Source organism: Coptis chinensis, chromosome 6, assembly GCF_015680905.1.
Source record: "Coptis chinensis isolate HL-2020 chromosome 6, ASM1568090v1, whole genome shotgun sequence".
In the NCBI taxonomy this organism is placed as follows: Eukaryota; Viridiplantae; Streptophyta; class Magnoliopsida; order Ranunculales; family Ranunculaceae; genus Coptis; species Coptis chinensis.
Genome location: NC_141461.1, coordinates 61,232,462 through 61,249,749, shown reverse-complemented (window position 1 = coordinate 61,249,749; position 17,288 = coordinate 61,232,462).

Genomic DNA, 17,288 nt, shown 5'->3' with positions numbered 1-17,288 from the left:
ATTTACGTCCCTAGAATTTCATAAAAGGATCAAGCACTAGTAGAATTCTTGGGGGATTTCCCAATGACCTACACAGGGTACGACTCAACTATCCCCAGTTCAGATGATCGTATCTAGCCTGAATCTCTAGAAAACCATCTAGATCCCTGAGAACCAAGCTCTGGGTGGCGGTTGTTTGTGGATGGATCACCAAATGACAAAGGCGTAGGAATTGGAGCTGTGTTAGTCACTCCTGACAATATGTGACTGGAGGAATCCATCCAATTAGGTTGGAATGCTTCCAACAACGAGGTAGAATATGAAGCCACTCTTGCTGGCCTCATAATGGCTCTTGATCTGGGACTGACACACCTCATAGTTTTTAGTGACTCACAGTTGGTTGTCTTTCACGTTGATGGTGGGTACGAGGCCAGGGATGAACGAATGGCAAAATACCTAGAACTGGTAAGGGGCCTTCAGAGCAAGTTTGAGAACATTCAGTTCTATCAGCTACCTCGGTCATCCAATAAACACGCAGATGCTTTAGCATATGTTGCCTCAATGCTGGGAAACAGCGAGTCTCGTTCAATCCCTATCGAGTTCCAAGAGAAATCTAGCATTCAAGTCCCAGTTACAACAGTCTGTGTTGTTCCAGCCATTACTCCAACATGGATGGATCCATATAGGTTCTACCTCAAAGAAGGGACACTCCCTGAAGATTAGAGTATGGCAAGGCATCTGCTTGCAAAGATACATAGATTCACCCTTGTAGGAGACGATATGTACAAGAAGTCCTTTCTGGGATCCATCTCAGATGTCTCTCCCCAGATCTCGCTAAACAGGTTATGCGAGAAGCTCATGAAGGAATTTGTGGCAACCATGCTTGGGGCAGAACTCTAGTTCTCAAGATCTTAAGGCAAGGATGTTTTTGGCCTTATATGCAAAAGGATGCGCAAGTTTTTGCCCGCAAGTGCGAAAAAGTGTCAACGATTCGCTCCACTTATCCATGCTCCAGCAACAAAACTGCACCCATTGGCCAGCCCATGGCCATTCGCATAGTGGGGCACTGACATTGTAGGACCCCTACCACCTGCGTCGGGCAATGTCAGGTTCTTGTTGGTCGCAACAAATTACTTCACCAAGTAGATAGAACCAGTTCCTCTTATCTTCATTCGAGAATAGGACGTTAGAAAGTTCATTAGGAACAACATTGTCTGCAGGTTTGGCATACCCAAAGTTATCATTTCAGATAATGGGCAACAGTTTGCTGGAGAACTGGTTGTTGAACTATGTGAAGAGTTCCACATCACCCATCTGTTCTCAACTCCAAGATACCCATAAGGCAATGGCCAGGCTGAAGCCTCTAACAATGTCATCTTGGATAACATGAAGCATAAATTAGATGACACAAAAGGTTTATGGGTCGAAGAGCTACCTAAGGTCCTATGGGCATACCGAACTACACCCAGGCAGTCAACTGGTGAGTCTCCATTTTCACTAACCTACAGAACTGAAGCTGTCATACCTCCAAAACTGGTAGCTCCCACTCAAAAATCAGATGTTGTGCACACTCTGGACAACAACGAGCTGTTATGCAGAGAAATGGATCTCCTATATGGAAAGCGAGAAGGTGCCGCACTTCGCTTAGCTGCTAAGCAACAGACTTTGAAGAGATCATATGATAAGAGAGTCCGAATTTGATCTTTCAAAACTGGCGATTTGGTTCTCCGTGAGATCCCAGAGCTCAATAGCAAACTTGGACCTAACTGGGAAGGACCATACATCATCGACAAGGTTGGTTGAACTGGTTTTTACTTACCTAAGCACTGTTGAAGGTGACGTTCTTGTCAAACCATGGAACGGACAACACCTTTGCAAGTACTATCAGTAAATTGCTATTTCATGCTTTGTTATGCATATTTCACCATCAATAAAGTTCTTCACTTTGCAATCAAATATATCCCTTGCACGTTCTTTATAATTCTCAATGGACTAAGCCTTTAGGGAATTATTTGCTCACTATCTATTCAAGAATATTGTACGCCAATTTACTTTAGAACCAGTGATACTGAGTACGGGAAAGTCGAACAAACAGTTCCTTTCTCAGCCCTATGCAGCTGAAACTGTATGCCAGTTCTTTTAAACTGCAAATATCCTTTTAACCACGCTTAACTGTTCAGTAAACTGTATGCCGGTTTGACTTGGAACAAGAGATAGTGTTCTTGCGAGCCTGAACTGTATCCCGGTTCAAGCACTCTCAAAACATCAAACGCAGGAGTTGCTAGGAAGATCTGGGTGGGATCCAGATCCTAGCACACCATTATTGGCGAACAGGCGATCGGCATGATGGTCTTTGAGGAAGACTCCTCCTCCTTGGCCATTCAGCAATAACTTTTTTATTTTTTTTAAAAAATAAATTGGTCCTATCATTATTAAACACAGTGTTGTGCTCATGGCACTAAGTTGCTTTCGTAAAGGCATATGCCTCTATGCAATCGAACTTTCAGTTACAGTTAAGTTGAAATGGCTCCCATGACATCCTGATCAGATTCTGGTTATGCCTCATCTTAAACTGTTTAGCCTGCTAGGGTCACCTATTGTTGTTCCAAATGAACTTTGGGGGCAATAGAGGTAGAGTATGCACAGTAATATATATAATGTAACATAGAACACTTCTAAGGCATACACAAAATAGAAGAGCTACAGAGCTCAGTAAGTAAATAGCATGCATAAAATAGAAGAGCTATAGAGCTATAGAGCTCAGTAAAGTAAATTGTATATGAGCTACATAGCCCAATATTACATACCCATAGAATAATTGTTTATGTGAATCATCAACTGAAAGGCTTATAAAGCAAAGGTAGAATCAAACTTTGGTTCACCATCAGTGCTTGTTGTTGTACTATCAGATTATGTGGTTGGATAAGCTAGAATGGTTGGCTGAACAGAACATTCACCTTAAACAGGAACTGGTAGAAAAGGAAGTTGAATGGGAGACATATCATCATCAGTGTCTTCTTCAGAGGATAAGGAAGCATCAAGCATAAGTTCTTCCTAGATAGCTGAGATACTGATGTTTAGATCAGGAAACAAGATGAAAGGGTTGGTTACTCGCCCCTGAGCATCCAGCTAAGAGACATTTCTAGTAGCCTCAATAGCCTCCTCAAATTTAACTTGTCTGGCAGCCTCGAACGACTCTTGAGAAACATCAAGTACTCTTAGAGCAAAGCTAACGGCATTTTTAGCTGACCTCTTCCTCACCTCCTTCACCACTTGAGAATAGAACTTGGAGGTCTCTGCCAAGAGATCACCAGTCTTCTTATTAGAGCAAAGACATTTTTCTTTTAGGGCCCTCTCATAACCTGACATGACCTCATTTGCGTGACCAATGGCTTGCCCAAGTGTCCTCATCTCAGTGTCCTTACGGTAGTGAAGTAGGCACGCAATTCCAAGAATTTCACTTTCCAAATGGCAGCATCAGCAGCTCCTTTTTGGGCTATCTCCAGAGAGCTCTGAAGGTTGGAGATAGTATCTCTCATGTTCCTGAAGCCAGTATCAAATTTCTTCTCTTTCGCCAAGACCTGGTCAACCTGGATCTGCAGCTCAGTAGCTCTCTTCTCAGTAGCTTCTTTTGCCCAGTTCAGCTCACCAGTAGCCATGGCATCAGTGGATGTATCGGTGGTGGCCGCAAAGATGGGGTCTTTCAAAGCCAAGAAGTTATTCACTAACTGGAGAAGAACATAGGATGTGTAAGTACCACAATGAGAAAAACCAAACATTGAACAAAGAAGAAAGTCTTACCTTGGCAATGTGAACAACAGAGCGACAATAGGACAGGTTCAAGGTCCCAGCTATATTGGCTTCAGCCTTATTAACTGGAAGTCGCGTAGCTTCCAAAACTCTAAGCATAATATCAACAGCTTTAACAGAATGTTTGTTGGTAACAGGTTGTTCATCAGTTCATCCCCAACGCCTCATCTCCACTATCATCTCCTGACAAGCTTCTTTTTGTGTGTGAGATGGTATATGGATGATGTAGATAGATGATGGTCGTTAAACAAAATAGAAGCATATCAAAACCTAATTATCCCTCAATAAGTAAAGGATGAGTAGGGTATCGTTCCACTTTTAAATGTATGTTTATATGGAAAGACGGGACTGGAAAGGGGGTTTGAGGGATTAAAAACTATTATTATATATTTTAGATTCTAATGCTAAACTAAACTAAATTAACTTAAACTAAACTAAACTAAACTATTGAGAATTTATAAGAAAGGGAATTCAAGATATTAGAATCCACCAATACTTTTGATTCAATGACCTTTTGCTTCATGGTTGTTCTCACAAGTAGACTACAATTAGGCAATCGAGCGAGTGTCGATGCCCTCTTGGACGAAACATCGTTAACGAATAACTCTACTTAAGGTTGTTCCTATGTTCATGTTACTAGTATCTTCTTTCCTTTTATGTGAGCTTGGGCAGCTATTCAATGAATCACCATCTAAAGCAAACACAAGGAATACTTCCCTTACTCTAAAACAATACACAACTAGAAGAAAAGTAGAGAATAATAGTATAATAGTATAATATTCAATTATAATAAATAAAACCCTATTCTAGCATTGTATTCAATTGCAATAAATAAAAGCATGTTACTAACAAATATTCAATTGCAATAAATACAACCCTAAACTAGCATGATATTCGATTATAATAAATAAAAACCTTAATTTATACTTCCATCCCCTGGTCTGGGTAATGGAACTAAAACTAAAAACATAAAGAACTAACCTGATTGAAGAACACCATGAACCAGAAGAATCATTAAACCTTAAGCACCGGCTTCATCTTCTCCCTTGAAGGAGAATATTAGCCTTCCATAAAAAAGGAAGAACATGAAGAACGAGAAGAAGAAGAGTCGAAAAACATAAGACTAAAAAGACTAATTTATTAAGACTCAGCTAGTTAAAACCGATCTTTTATTATTAATCTCTCTCTGCCTCAAGTTCTGGAGACAAGTGTATAAGTGAATTGGCAAATTACATGAGGCATTTAGGTCCTCTATTTATAGAGGTTACAATGAGCTCTAGAAGCATTCCAAACCATCATTTGTTTCCTAATACAAATAGACTTCTTTCAAAGTCCAACTTCGTCTCCAAAACTGAGAAGGAATTGGCTACAGTGTCGATTCATGCATCTGGACGCACTATTCATGCGTCTCAAACGCAAGCAATGCGTCTGGATGCTCGATCCATGTGTCCCAAACGCGTTAGCCAATTTTATCTCTTTTGCTCTATCCTTCTATCCTCTTTTGTGGCCTTTGGTCCAAGCAACGAATCCTTTGGCCTTGGGCTTCCAAATAGGCTTTAAAATAGGTCCAAGTCGTATCTTTAATAGCTCCAATTCCTTGGCCTTCTCCATGATTGTCCACGGGCTTCCCATGTGATCCTTAATGCTCCGAATTGCTCCGTTTTACCCCTTTTTCTCTAATATTCTACAAAACTCTCTTTTTCACCTGTAGAATCTTAAAACACAACTTATAAACACTATTAGTCCACTAAGATGGCTAAATAAGAGGCATAATCGAGGGTTAAATAGCACTTTTTGAGCACTTATCATCTCCCTTTCAGGGGAATCTAGAGATCGAGGTGAAAAAGGGATGGCATCACTCTCCCTTCACCTATCACCAAATCGAGAAAGGGGGAGAACAATAGTCACAGCAGTGGTCTCAGCAAGACCCTTCCCCTTGCGATTATCTGGGAGGGGGGTCAATAGTCAGAAGGACATTATCACCAGTTTGTTCAGAACCTGATAAAGAACTGGAACTGGTGGAGGTACAACTACATTCTTACAAGACTTAACAGGTGGGGGAATACTAGCAGGAACTTTAAAAAGTGTATCTTCACTAATAGAGAAAAGGTGAAACTTCATTTTCTTACCAGAGGGGGCAACATCAGAAGTGGTATCAGACCTCTTCAAGTTTGAATGGTTGGACGCACGCACTCCCCTTTTAAAATTACTGGCCACCAGCAGTTCATGAGGCAGTTCAGGGCCCCTCCCGCTAGTGATCACATAATCATCACTAACTGTAGGCTCCTGAACTGAACCCGACGGTGCAACATCACTGGAGACGGCATCCAAACTTTTCTCCTTGCGGTTTCCTCTTCTTCTAGTAATCAGAGAGGATTCATCCTGAACTGGAGGAGGAAAAAGTCCGGCATTTTGATCAACAGGAGGAGGAAGTGTTGTGCGCCCAGAACTCACAGTATTTATCCCAAAAGGGGAAGAGCTAGGAGTAAGTTGCAGCAATTCTTCATTAGACATGTTGAGATATTCAAAAAGATGGGTGGGATCATGAACTATCACCCAAGGCATTCTCTGTTCCTTAGGGATCTTCTTGATAATGTCCACCATAGCAGCATCAGTTGCAGTTAGTTGATTCCAGGGGGAAGAGTCATCTAAGGAATAATGGCAAAAGATATTCAGGCAAAAGACTCCTATGTCAAGTTATAAAGTACCTAAGTAGGAAGACTTACTAGTTAGAGCATGGGTGTGCTTTTTGGGCACATGAATTCCCATGGGTTCACCATCGTCATCAGAGGGGCGAACATCCCAAGCATCACCCAATACATGAAAGTGGTGATCAGCCCAACCTTCGTCACTCTACTTCCCCTCAAAAAAGACAATCGGAGAATTATTGTCTCTGGTCATGAGGTAATAGTACAATTGGTCTCGAATACGCCAGACCTCATAAAAGTAACCAAACACCCAACTATTGAGAGCAAATCTATGTCTTTTAGCAAGAAGGGCAGAGTACATCACAGTTCTGTAAAACAGGGGTGTTGCCTGGCCAAGAGCAAGATTAAAGTGAATCAGACACTCTCATAGCAATGGGTGGAGGGAAAGAGTGAGTCCGGCCCTAAGTTGACCAATGGTGATGAGCGCCACCTCCTTGTAGGCCAACTCATCAGATAACCTCCCCCACTCTAGGCCAACATCTTCAGGGATGTGAAATTTTGTGTGGATCAATTCCAGGGAGGAAAGATCTCCGAAGTTTACAAGCAACCAGTTGGGATTCATGGTCAAGAAAGATGAAAAGTTTTAAGCTTTGGTTAAACCCTAACGGGATATCAAAAGGTTCAGTATGTAGAAAAAAGTAGTAGAAAAGGTAATGTAAGTTCTCTCACCAAATCTCTTATATAAGATTAAATGGACGGTTAGGATGAACCCAAGCGGTGCATCTTTTTGGGATTGAAATGCTATCATTACCTTTTTCTGGAAACGGCGTGTCTATTCGAGCCGTCTTTTCAGCACCATAATTAGTTGGGTACGTCAGCAGTTCCCAACAACAGTTTTGGAAAAAGGATTCTCGCGCCAAAAGCAGCGCCGCTTCAAGCGCCCATGTGCTAGGTGACACAAGAGGGGGCATCTGTAGGGGGGATTTCCCATCACTGAACAGATGACACGTGTATGGGAAATAATCTAAGACTATAGATGTTCAGAATGAGATGAGGACCATCGAATCAGTTCTATGAGTAAGTAATCTCGTGTGTAGCACGAGTGTTTAGTAAACATGTGTCAGGCACATGGCTAACCGCCTTCCAACATAACAGTTACCCAGTCGTTAGGAACTGATGTAGACAGTTCCTGAATAGAAGGGAACTGAAGATGGTGATCTTTGATGATAAGGAAGGAATCGTGATAGGAGTTTCCTTTTAGATATAATATTCTCATACACGATGGGACATTATGATCAGCAAGGAAACTTACCTCTCATAAAGATATGGTCTAGATTCAAACTTCCATAAAGAGGGAATTCCTAATAGGAAGATAGAGTCCAAAGATAGAAGGGAACTCACAAGCAGTGAAGACAGACCCTAACCCTAGGACTCTCAAAGCTTTTCCTATATAAACCAGAGGGATTTCGCTCATAGGAACTACGCAAGATAGGGTTTGATTCTCCATAATAAACAAGGAAATACGTAGGTAGCCGTCAGACGGTTCAACCCTGAACTCACAATCATTTCATCCCATCTTCATTCATTCAAAGGTTCCAAGATCACAAGGCACAGAGAAAGGTCAGGGAAAACTAGAAAAATCCCCTACAACAGGGTGGAAAATGCTTACTTTATTTCAGTTATGTTCAAGGAGTCAAAATTATGATCTTTGTCTTCTTCCATAAGAGGGGTATCTACTAGTATGGGGACGAGATCGTTGGAAGCACTAAAGTAATATACAAAACTCTTAATGAACTTCACTTCTACTTTTATAGGCAAACCTAGTTGTCCCTGCTTTTGTCTAAACATGTTAACTTCCACAGAAAGATTTCCAAAAGAAAGAGTCATTGAGCCATCCCAACAATTAATTTGGGCATTGGCGGTTGCCAAGAAAGGACGCCCTAAGATGATGGGAATGGAATCATTAGCAACTTCTATGTCGAGAATAACGAAGTTGGCTGGATAGTAAAAGTCTTGAACTTTAACGAGAATGTTTTCAACTATACCCTTAGGGTACTTAATAGAATGATCAGCTAACTGCAAAGTCATTTTAGTTGGTTGAAGTTTTGTTAGACCTAGTTTTTTATATAAATAAAAAGAGAGTAAGTTAACACTAGCCCCTAAGTCTAATAGAGCAGTTGTTATGAAGTAATCTCCCAAGGTGTATTGTATAGTAGGACGACCAAGGTCCTTGTACTTAATAATTCCGTTATGTTCAGATAAATAGGGATATTGTTCATTTAAGAAGGCTTCGATAGGTATGTTGATTTTCTTCTTCTTGGCGCACAACTCTTTTAAAAACTTAGCATGTCCAGGTAGACTTTTTATAGCATCTAGAAAATGTGGGTTTATAGTCAGATTTTTAAACACTTCCCTAATCTCATCAAAATTCTCATCCTTTTTAGACACAACTAGTCTCTGGGGATACGGTGGTTTATCTCTATATTTAGCATAAGGTTCAAAAGTATGATTAGTCTTTGCTTTATCTTTAGCCATTTTCCATCTAGGTGTCCATATTAGAACCTCTACAGGTGTAGGATCATCAATTTCTATGGTGGTATTTAGTAAGGTTGTACCTCTTGGTTGTGGTTGGACTAGAACTTCTACAGTTGTAGGGTATTTAGTTTCTATGACAGTATTCGGTATGGTTTCATTTTCAGCTTCCATTTGCGGGCGATCTTTAGGCATAGTTACTTTGTTATCAACTACTCTACCTGAACGAAGGGTAGTGACTGCCTGTAGGTCCCCTTGGTTTTATCACCATTACAGTGAATACTGTTTATTTTGAAGGCGGTGTTTGTTGACTTCGGACTGCGCACTGCTTGACCTAGAAATACGCCTGTTTGGTTATTATTTTGGTTAGGAGACATGTCAATAACCTTTTGGCACAAAGACTACATCATTTGCATCGTTTGTTGCATCATCTTAGAGTTATGATCATGTTGATCTTTCATCAAGTTGGAGTTTTGTTGCATAATTTGATTTTGTTTTTCCAACAAGGTCACTACTACTTTGTCTGTAGATGGTTGAATTGGAATTAAGGCTTGTTGAGCGTTCATGTCTTGATGTTGATAGTTCTGTGTCATGGGCACTAAACCTCTATTCTAGTCACCTAAGTTTCCTTGTCCTTGAGGTTAAGTTAATTGGTTGAAGTTTGATGGTTGTAGTGGTGGTTGTGCATAGACAAAAGGACAATAGAAGTCGGAATGCTCAAGACTAAAATAGACATTACAACGAGTATAGTTAATGTTTACGACTGGAGTGGGTTGTTGTTGAACAGAGAGGGCATCTAACTTTTAGTGAGGGCATTGATAAGAGTTTTAAACTCGGAATCAAGTTTAACCTCAAAAGAAGGAGTGGAGCGGGAAGAGTCGTTACCTCCCAAATTGTTGTTTCTCTTAGATTGATCTTCTAAAAATTTATAAGCCTCAAAGGCTCCTTTACTAAGAAAACAACCCCCAGTCATGATATCTAAAACCTCCTTATGACAATGTGAAAGCCCCTTAAAGGAGGCACGAACAAGCATGTCTTTCGCAAGATTATGATGCGGGCATTCAATGAGAAGATCAGTGAAACGATTCCAAGTCTCTGAAAAGAATTCATGAGGATTTTGGCGGAAAAAATGAATCTTTTAAAGCATTTCATCTGTCTTCAGTGGTGGGTAAAACTATTCCATGAAAAATTGAACAAGATTAGCCCATGAGTCTATAGAGTTTGGCGTTTGGGTAGTTAACCAAGACGCCGCCTTGTTAGCTAGGGTGAAAGGAAACACCCTAAGTTTAACTTGATCCGGACTTATGCTAGGATGATGGACTGTAGTGAGAACTTGTTCTATCCTATGCATGTGTTGATAAGGCTTCTCGTGGTCTAAACCATGGAAAACCGATAACAAGTTAAATATATTCGAGGGAATTCGAAAATCCCCTACTAGGTCTGCAAGAACGATGCATGACTTAAGGCCATTGTTTAGTGCTTTATAAAAATCAGAGAGAGGAGTCTCAGTGTATTTAAGAAGTTGGAAACACCATATATATATATATGAACAAAACAAGAGCCGGTGAATAACCTGTGAAAATCAGGCTTCTATATGCAATCTCAGTGTATTTAAGAAGTTGGAAACACTAGATATATATATATATATATAAATATAAATATAGCCGTGTGTGAAAACAAGGGGTAAACAAAGCGGGCGGGAGCTCAAATGATAGGGTTAAGAAGGCGCGAACATGCTCCAAAAAATTTGAAATATTTACAGTAGTTTGCTAAGACGTCCAGTAAGTTGCCGGTAAAATTTCAGAACAATTGGAGTTATGAAAGTCTTTCTGCTGCCCTGCAAAGTTTGTGAAATAGTTTTCGAACATAACACAAACAAGCGAATGGTTAACCAATCAAAACAGAGCCAAAAATCACCACAATATTACTGGAGACTTCTGACAGATCATGTGGATTCTTGTAAAACTTTTAGAGCAATTGGAGTTCTACAAACCCTCCTTATCGGTTGTTGTTCCAGAAATTAAGTGTTGCAAAACTGTAGCAACACACTGAAAACAATCAACTAGGTAGATGGTCAAAACAAATCAAAAACTCTTCAAACTTTTACTGAAAACTTCTGACTTCTGATAGATACTCCTGTGAAAATCTTAGAATTTTTGGAATTGGCTAAGTAATCTTACTCATCAATTTTTCCAGAAACTTACGGTGTGAAAGCTGAAATGCAGCAGTGCAAATATGGTAATAGTTCACTAGGTAAAACCACTAAGAAAAATCTGCAAAAATTCGAGTAAATCCACAACACCTTAAATATTATGCCTAAAAATTTCAGAATTTTCAAAAAATTTAAAATACCTTTACCGCAGTATTCTTCACTGTGAGTTTGCAGTCTTAAGGGAGCGCGTGCGCGCTTTGTGGAAGGCAAAAGGGAGGGCGGGCACACTCTTAGTTTAAAACAGTGAATTTCAAGCTTGAACAGAAATGAAAATATGATAAACAAGAATGAAAAATTAAAATGGTGGGTGGGAGAGAATGGGGGATTGCCCCTTGGATTCAACCAATTGAATTCTTGTCCTGAATGAGTTTTAAAAGAATTTGCCATTTGATAAAGACAAATTTATTTAAACTAATTATCTATGCGTAAACACAAATAATCAATCAACTAAACAAGTGCTTAGATCAATATTCCTACTCTCAAATAATAATGAAGTAATATAAAGAGTATGGATTCGTTCCACTCCTAAACTACCAAGACATAAAAGAAACTCAACTAATTTAAATCACAAAGAAACAATGGTGAGAGTAATATTATGTTGAGAGATTTCTATTTTATGATTATAGTACGGATTCAAATAAATCTAAATTAACTAAACTAATAGAAATAGGGTTTTGATGGAAGAGAAAGTTATAGAGAAGAGTAATCAATCCACATAATGATTAGTTTCAAGCAAGAATAGAATTATTCATTGAAAAGATATCATCTTTAGGTTTTCACACAATCATCCAACCTAAAGCCTCAAACTTTATCATCCCTACCAACAATCTACAACTCTATAGTCATTAATACTAGCATGTAGGATTATTACAACCAAGTCTCTTGACTTAATTATAACAATCCCTAGTTTAATTTACTATATGCTTATTTTGGAAGTTATACAATAAACTAAACTCATTGAAATACATACACAATCCAATAATTATACTAAGCAATATATTCCTCATTAGGCTTCATAATCACTCCCTCTAATGGGGGGATTAGCCTAATATCATTGGATTAATTAAACTAAAATAATGAAAGGAAGACATAATGTAAAGAAGAAGTAATTGAATTGAATAAACTAAAGCTTTTATTAAAAGGTTCTAATGGAGGCTACAAACTAAACTCATAAACTAAAAACTAAAAGAGAGAGAGAGAGAGAGAGAGAGAGAGAGAGAGAGAGAGAACCCTAATTTATTCTAACTAATGGAAGGGAAAGAGAAAGAGTTTAGGATTTTTATTCTCTTATATAATAATACAAAATCATGCATGGGTTTTTAGGTTAGGTTATGGACCTATAAATCAAGTCCATAACCCAATTGGTTGAATCCAAGACTTCTAATTCTAGTCATATTACTATAGCGCATATTTTCACTGACTTATACTACTCTGATCGAGTCAAGGCCTGAACCATTGGAAAGAGTTTTCTACGCCGGTCATTTTGATAGGCCCAAATCCGAGGCCTGAGTCCAAAGAAATGACCTTTTGAAATTCTATTGACTTTTCTTCAGCTCTCTAATCCGGTTTGACTTTCACTTAACAATGTTGACTTGGGCTTTTTAATGGCTTTTTCTCTATTAAACTTGGGCTTTACTCATGGAACTTCTCTAGCAATCACTTTAGCTCCTTTTAGCACCTAATTAGTAACGAATTAACATTTATTCAACTCCAAAGCCTGAAATATTCAAAAGCACGTAATTAGTGATAATCTTATATTATTAATAACATAATTGGCTAAATAGAAATACTATTAAAGGGTTTAAACTACAGTTTTGGGCTCTTATCGTGGACCACTTTTTAAAATTGTGAACCAAACAACTAGAAAACACATTCTTCAAAAATAGATTCTGACATTAGTTTTTGGATTTTCTCTTTCTTTGAGAATCAAAATTCGTTGAACCAAACACAACCTTAATCTTTGTGCTAAGTGTTTGTCCTGTGGACTTGACTAGATTGGCTCTTCTTGGTTGATTTTAAAATTTAGTTTAGTCAATGTAACATTTGAATCATACAATGTCCGTTAACTAAAGTGGGGATTAATCCCACTTGTTGTCTGTTATGGCTCGGGTTTAGCCTTAAGCACATGAAGTAAATACAATACGGATATTTAACATGGAGTCACACAATCATACTTTTGTAAACAACCAAGTATCTGATAGGGTTATATACTAAAAGCATTACTTTTGTATTAACTCTTATTCTTTATATTTTGAATGAGAATCATATGGGCAAATATTATGCATAATATATATGTTATTAGTTATATGCATGCGTCTAATACTTTCTGTTGTAGATGATATGGTGTGTGGTGACACACAGAAGTTCATATCATTAGTACCTTATAAAGTATAAGTAAACATTCACAACCTAGATGGATTTGGACAAACCATTGGTACGGTTGTAGTATAATCTGGTACTAGTTTATCTTGACTACAGGATTACACTAGTACACTTTGTGTGTATTGAACAGGACCAAGTGAGGTTGTCTCTCTTTATACTGACTATATAAGAGGACAAACACCTCTGTTATTATGGATGTTTGTCCTCTTAATCCGGATATAATAACGGGCACTTACGTGCATTGTACATTGCTTTAAATCATCAATGAGTGAGATTCATTAGTGAATACTCTCGATGGATTGGGTAATGACATTGTATGTAAGGTGTGTTGTTGATTATAGAAGGAATCCGTGACCCGCAGGAAGTCGGGTTGATGATGTCCCCTTGAGGAGCTCATAAGAATTGTCATGTAAACCCTGAGGTGAATTTAATCGACATGACAATGAGGTTGAGTGGTACTACTCAAGGACATAAGAAGTTGATTAATGTAGTTGTCAGTAACTTGACTTAATCAACGGGCATTCGATATCTTAAACATGAGGAGATCAATGAGCATATAATATGGAGCCCATAAACGTAACATGTAATTTGGGATTAGGGCGGTAGTGCAATAATAGCCTTTAGTGGAATAAGCCATTTGTTGACGAACTTGGGCCGTGTGTTCTGGGTGAACATGGGAAGCCCAAGCCCGTCAGGTGACCTAACCCTGATTTCTCCTCATGGTCCCTGTTATAGCCTATAAATAGGAAACCATCTTTCTCTAGCCGAAATACCAAGGTTTTGCTCAAGAAAAGTGAGATCCAAATTCAGTTTCAACTTTGTGAGTGAGAGAGGCCAAGAGAGAAAGAAGAGGCTAGAAGATCGTTGCCCACACAACGTCCATTCTAAGGATAGGAATACAACAGAAGATCAAGAGGTTGCTGAATTCGTAGAGCTTGGATTCTCGGAGTTATCACAGCTGATCTAAAGGTATAATTTTAAACAAAATTGTGAGAACCCGTATTCTACTGCGTGCATGGTTTTCATGGTTTGTAAACTGCGACCATAACGGTTCCTACAGTATCCTCTAACTGGGAGTTGCGAGGAGGTTAAGAGATTACCTCCTAAGTGTGCAATCATGTACTTAGTGATGGAGATGACGTGGTGGGGTTTGACCAAGTGTTGGGTGTCTTGATACGTCAAACTCACCTTCCGAGCTTTACATTTTTTCGGTTAAAAATTTTCTAAACTAAACCCACATTTTGGGTTAGAATGGTGGCAAAGCCAATAGGTTTACAAATTTTCCTTCGTGGGCTCAATTATTAGAAATGTAAAGCAAAAAGTAACTAAGTTAAACTTCTAATTAACTAAACAGGATTAAACTATTAATAATTATGTGATTATGAAAAGATAACAAGAATTGTCAAAGATTGAATTTTTAATCTCCAAGTTGATTTTTAATGCACAAGCATTTTGTTACCCGACTCGCCTCGTGCATTCAAATGTCCCAAGTTGATCAAATATCCAACACTTGGTAAGTTTGTCAAACTTAAACCAAAAGACAATTACTTTCTATTTTAAACCTAAGTTTGATATTATCCTAAACCTTATCTTTAAACAAATTGATATTATCCTAAACCTTATCTTTAAACAAGCATAATTAATAATGATAAAACAAAATACGATATTATCCAAAAAAACTTAAACTTAATCTAATAATGACAATAAACTAAGTTGTTTTTATTTTCTTTTGTTTATTTCTATTACTTTTTTATATTTTTGAATTTGAAGAACACTAAATATTGGAAATCTAATTAGTTTCAAACCACTACCAGTTGAACAAATACGAGTTAAGCAGAGATATCTACTGAACAAGTGCTACCATCTGAGCCAAGGGTTTTCCAGGTGGAAGAACTTGAGGGGGCAGGTCACGGGTTTCATTTCGGCAAATTTTGACCGGTTTTCTTCTGTTGCTTCACAAAGTTGACTTCAACCCAGAGTGATACCTGAAATCATAAACAAAATGGATCAGTAATATTCGAATAAAAATAAACTTGAAAATAAGAAAAAAAAAAAAAAAAAAAAAAAAAAACAAGTTTGAAAAGTATGAATAAAAGAAAAAGTTACTCCCCTTTTGATTCACCCATCTTCTCATATCATTAGATCCATGACGGCAGCTTCATTTGTTGAAGTCAAAAGTGGTCGGTATTGGGTTTTGAAGTTGTTCATCTTAGATCTTTGAAGAGTAGAAGTGTGATGGAGAAAAACCAAACTTTTCTATTGCTCTTTGTTTGGTTTTTGGTGTATGAAGATGTAGACAACTAGCTATTGAGGGGTTGAGGATTAAAACATGAATACTAGAGTTGTTTTATATGGAAAACATGAAGATTTAGATAAGAAAAGGAAGTTTGGTTAGCAAGTTATTCAAAAGAGTATAACCAACTTTGATGTGTTGAATGAATGAATAAGAAGTTGTTTTGAAGAACTATTTTGATAAGTAACAAGATTAAACACTTTGAATGGAAGAAAACCAACTTGAATCAACAAAGCTTAAAGCTTTTAAACTTAAAGCTTTAAAACAATGAAAATGGAAAACAATAACAAAAACTATTAATCTACTCCTACTCCTAATTACTTACACTACTCCTAACTAGTTTACCCTAACTTGCCTTCCTATTTTGTGGACATCTCTACACTTATATATGTGTAGAGATGTACAAGTATGCCCTCCTCATATCTGATCCATCAAACAACCTAATCTAAAACATTCTTGTGTGTTCTTTGAGCTAATAGGATCAAGCCTTTTGGCCCAAGCCCATGTCTTTTGGAATTTGATCATTTAGTCTTTTGAGGCTTTTGTGCCTAGTCATTGTCTTGCAAAAGGTTGAGTCCTTGGTCCTTGAAGCCTTAGAGTGTTTCCTGAGCTTATGAGTTTTTGGACCCTTGAGTTAACTTTGACCTTGACCGTTGACTTTGACTATTGACTTTTTGATACTTTTTCTCAATTGTTCCATAAGGTCTCTTTTAGGCTCATTTTGGCTATAGAACATATTTTTTGAGGTATTTGGTCCAGAATAGGGTTGTATCCTGAAAAAGCAGTAAAAACATGAGTTTTCTACATTATTGATCATATAATTTGACTAAATTAAAGTATTATAAGAGGATAAAAACACATATTTGAGGTCCCCCCTCCCCAAATACCACTAGAGAGACTACACCAAATTGGGCTAAAAGCGACACCTATATCTCGGCATAAACGACGGTTAATAGCTGTCATATTATAGTGAGTGCCCCTATCCGTCGTAGTGTAACCCATGGGCCATTGTTCTCTATTTTGTGGCAAATCTATCCCATCCCGCCTCCAATTTAGTGAAACCCACTTCTTATTGTCAAAGAGAGAAACCAAAAATTTTGAAAAATTAATGAAATTTTGCTAGGATTTCATTTTAGAAAATCAAAAGTATAGTTGAAACTTCTCATCAACAACCAACATTCAACACTTTTGTGAATCAAAATCGTTTTCTTCCTCTCTTTGATTCTTCTTAATTAAAACAGGAAAAATTCTAGATCTTTTTTATAATTTTCTCCCCTTTTTTTCCTTCTAAACCCTAACTTTACCAAAATTGAAGGTAAGATTTCGCCATTGAAGCAAAAAATTCCATTCCAATATGTTTCTCTTTCTGGAATTGAGATTCTTCTATGTAAAAGTGTACTAAGTAGCTAACAAAATGGAAAATCAAATACGT